A 4,613-nucleotide genomic window follows, 5' to 3' on the forward strand; every position below is an offset into this window, starting at 1 on the left:
TTTGTTGGTTGTAGATGCAACCAGCTGTAGATGAAATCAACTGACTAGTTATATAAACCCTTCTACAAAATATCCTCACAGTAAGAATTAGGCCAGTGCTTGCTAGACCAAACAACTGGATGCCATAACCTAACCAAGTTAACACACAAACTTATCCATCACAATCACTATTCTTCATGTCTCTTTTTACAGTAAAATGCAATTCCTAATTGGTAAAGTAAGGATCACTCCTTCTCATTTAATTCATATGGCTTTTTGTTTGTTTGTTTGTTTTGTTGTTGTTTTGAAAAGTGTATCTACTCATTTATTGATTATCTACTTTCAGTGTCTAGGATTACCACATGTATCACAAGTACATTGTACAAACTAAACAATTAGAAACCATAAGATAAAAAATCAGAAGTCATTTTCATATGTCTAGTATGTGAAAAGAAATCCAATTTCCAATAATGTACATACATTAGGTATTATCCTTTGAAGTAAATTTATCACTGGCTTTCCTTTTGGAAGCACACTTTAGATTACAACAAAGTCCTTAAAATGGTATCATAAAGTATAAGAGCATCTTAGTAACACTATAAAAAAAGTCCTATGGGGTTGCAATTCTGATTTTAAAATTCTTTCCTAGAAACAACAGTCAAAGAGGCATATTTACCCCTAATCACTCTTCTGTTAAGATGCTTATCCTACTTGAGGATTATATTCCATCTTCTTTATCATTAATTCTTTTTGGTCTTCGAATGAGTTAACATGTGAACTTTCATGTTATTGGATTGAGTAAACCTCTTGTTACAGCCTCAAAATGGAGACACAAACAGTTTCTCCCCAGTGTGGATCCATACATGTGTACAGATGGAAATCCAGGGAAACACGTTTTCCACACCCTTCAAATGTTCACTGAAAGGACTTCTCTCCAGTGTGAATCAGAAGATGTCTTTTTAATTTTGAGCTCTACGGTGTCATGGACCATGAATGAGGAGATGCTTTCTCAGGGCAGCTTTATTCCACAACTTTCTTGTGCATCCACTGTGAGGACAAATTATGGTTTCTGGAGCATTCTATTCCTTATTTTGTCTTGGCTTCTTTCTAGCAAATTCTGCCAGCTGTTTAGGATCTGATAAGTCAACACCAGGCATTCCTCTAGGAGGAAGCTTCTTGTCTGTCATGTACTCAGAATACTCAGGAAGTGACTTCTCTCCAACAGTCGGTGGAGGAAGCTCTTGTTTTGCCTCTTTTTTCATGTATTCTAAGGAACTTTGGGGAAGTGAGTGGTCTTCAAAGACCTGTTCAGAAAACTTTTGTTCTGTTGCTTCTTTCTGGTATTAGAAGGACTTAAAAAAGACTGACTCATCTTCTATCAAGTGTTGAGAAAACTCACCTCCTATTATGCATTCTAAGTAATAGCCAGGGAAGGGATCCTGGCTTAGGATTATGCAGTCTAAGTAACAACCAGAGGCCCAGTCTCCTAGTACACATCATCATCGATAGTCCCCGTTGTGTTGGGAGGTTCCACTTCTACCTGCTGAGCTTGGCTGGGTCTGGCCTCACTCCATGCAGACCTTGATGCATCCTGTCTTTGCCCTTTTCTTCACTTGCTGATTCATGTCCTCCTGCCTGCATCCTCCTTGAAGGCTGTCACCAGGATCCATCAATCACTTCCAGGTAGTACTGATCCGGGTAACTTGTCTTCAGCAAGCACCTTAGAAAACATTAGCAGATAAGTTTCTGAAGGCCAAAATTGTTGGAAACTTCTTCCCTCCTGGTCTATATGGTGGTTTGCTATGGTCTCTTTAGAAATTGCACAATCAAGTTCTCACATCAGGTTTGTGCCAAAGTTTCTTACAATTTTTTTTGGTGACAACAATGTTAAAGTTTAAAATTTAATTAAGAAATATGACTTCAAAGACACCAGTGAGCAAAGAAACCTGAGCAGAGTATTCTTTCCAAGTCCTTAATTGGGAATGTCATTGCTTATAGCTTTTTAAGAAACTTTCCTTTTATTGACTACTCTTTCACCTGCTTCCCTATAACTTCCTAAGGAAAAATTACATGGGTCATTGTTTTCACTCACAAGGATTCTACCCATCCTTGTAGAGGGTACAAGCATTGGACTTCTACTTCTATGACAGCAATACTACCTGTTCTAGTTTGCTAATGCTGCCGGAATGCAAAACATCAGAAACAGATTGGCTTTTACAAAAGGGGGTTTATTTGGTTACACAGATATGGTCTTAAGGCTATGAAGTGTCCAAGGTAACTCATCGACAATCGGGTACATTCACTGGAGGATGGCCAGTGGCATCTGGAAAACCTCGGTTAGCTGGGAAGTCATGTGGCTGGTGTTTGTTCCAGACTTCTGGTTTCAAAATGGCTTTCTCCCAGGATGTTCCTCTCTCAGCTCCTGTGCATTCTTCAAAGTGTCCCTCTTGGCCGTAGCAAGCTGGCTCCTTCTGTCTGAGCTTTTATAGGGCTCCAGTGAACTAATCAAGGCCCACACTGAATGGGCAGGGCCACACCTCCATGGAAATTATCCAGTCAGAATTATCACCTACAGTTGGGTGGGTCGCAACTCCATGGAAACACTCAATCAGAATTACAATCTAATCAACATTAATACATTTGCCCACACAAGATTGCATTAAAGATAATGGTGTTTGGGGGGACATAATACATTCAAACTGGCACACCACCTAACCTCATGTTAGTAAGTAACAGCTCTAAGAGCAGTTCTAAATGGGGATGTGGATGGGAGTGTTTTAATGTCAGTTTGAGGAGCCTTTCCAAACTGCACATTCCTAGTTCTATTATCTCTGCAGAGTTTCTGATATCTTCTCCTGCCAAGTCCCATTTGAGGATCACTTATGTATAGCATATCCACAAATTTTCATTTGCTTCCAACTGGCAAAATGTAAGTCAATAGTTAAAAATTAGCTTAGAATTTTGCTAAGCAAAAAACTGCCTAGAGGGTTAGAAGGTAGCAGAAGGTTTTCGTATCTTGAAACCCATGTAGAGTATCATAACCTTTTTCACTTAAACATATTTTGAATCTTAACTTGAAAAGCCCAGTTGTATATCCATAAGCAACTTAATTTTTTTCTCCACTCGGTTCTTCCTTGGAATGCTCCTTCAGGAAAACAGGGAGGAGTGGGGGTGGGTGGGGATCCTGTGCCATACATCTGTCATACCACTACTTTTCTTTTTTCCTATCTCGCCTTCAGTAATATTTATTAAACACTGTGGCATACTTGTTGCTGTTCTAGGCACTATTTGCACTTGCCAGTGGTAAAGCACAATTTATCTCCTGTTTCCATCGAAAGCTCTTCCCGCTCCCTGTGGGAGGAATCAGTGTCTTCTTTTTTGCTCTCTTGGTGGGTGGCCTGTTGATTTGGGCTGATGCTTCTCAGTATGTACTCATTGGGTGAGCTGTAATTCGACCAAGACTGTAGCATTTTTTGCTTTGTCTACATGACTTGGTGGTAGAGGAAACAAAGTCTCAGCATCAATATTTGAAATGCTTTATAAATAAAAACCACCAATACAGAAAACAAAACAAAAACTAGGAAGAAAGAGAACAGGGTTAGCTGTTACAAGGAAATGACGTTAGCTTAGAGGCTAGCAGTAGCACTCACACATTTTAAAGTTATAAAGGAAACTATATACTGCCTTGTGATCCCATGTGCCTCTTAACCTACCTATAGAGTGAATTCTGTGAGGTCAAGATGTGAATCCTATACCTGTTAGTGCCAAGTGCACTGTGGGACATGGCTCCCCACTCATACTACATGCACAGCAAATATGCATTAACTTATTGGCTGATTAAGTTGAAAAATAAAGCAGAAATTTTATGCTTGGGTGATATAAAGTTAATTTTAGTTTAACTTTCAGTATGCCTCTGATTTTTAAAAGATATTATTTGTACAACTTACACACAGCTTTGAATTCTTTGCTAGTTAATGTGAGTTCCAGGAAGTCAGGGATTGATTTTTATGGTGTTTAGTACAGAATAGGCACTCAATAAATAATAGTTGAACTGAAGAACTCCAAGGGGGCAGGGGGAAACTGCATTTTTCTGTAGATTTGACTTTTTTCCTGCTGCTTAAGCCTCAAGCCTTAAGTAATGGATTTGACAGCGTGTCTGTGGCAGAGAAAGCCAGCTCTCCACCAGGCCCCGTTGTCTCCTTCTGCTTCAGCGACAGGGTTGGAGCTGGGCTAATGCCTTGGCTTTACTCGCCATTGTCCCTTGGCTTTTGAGTGGACGTGTCTTGTGTCACATCTGAGCTGGGGCTTCTCTGGGGTGTGTGTGGAGCCCACCATGCTTTCGTTCAGCTCTTGCCAGCTGGATTCAGATGACGATGCTTCCCCGGGCGATCACACAGCCTCACGATGGAGGGAGGAGACAGGTCTTCTCCAGCGAATGCCAGCTGGGATGGTTGCTTGGGAAAGAAATAAATTCTACTGCATTTAAGTCAGAAAAAAATCACAGGCTTAATTGTCACAGCTCTTTAGCCTACCCTAACCAGTGCAGTTTTTAATTTTGTTATTTATTTAATGATAAATATCAATTATTCAACCACCAAAATACTACCAAGTGCTTAAAGTAGAAACGAACAAAA

At 40.0% G+C, this 4,613-nt stretch overlaps 1 pseudogene; it reads right to left on the bottom strand.

The window, feature by feature from the left end:
• Positions 1–719: 719 nt before the first annotated feature.
• On the bottom strand, positions 720–4,234 carry LOC119540468 (annotated as a pseudogene).
• Between the last annotated feature and the right edge of the window lie 379 nt (positions 4,235–4,613).

This window comes from Choloepus didactylus, chromosome 7, assembly GCF_015220235.1.
Source record: "Choloepus didactylus isolate mChoDid1 chromosome 7, mChoDid1.pri, whole genome shotgun sequence".
Classification (NCBI taxonomy): domain Eukaryota; kingdom Metazoa; phylum Chordata; class Mammalia; order Pilosa; family Megalonychidae; genus Choloepus; species Choloepus didactylus.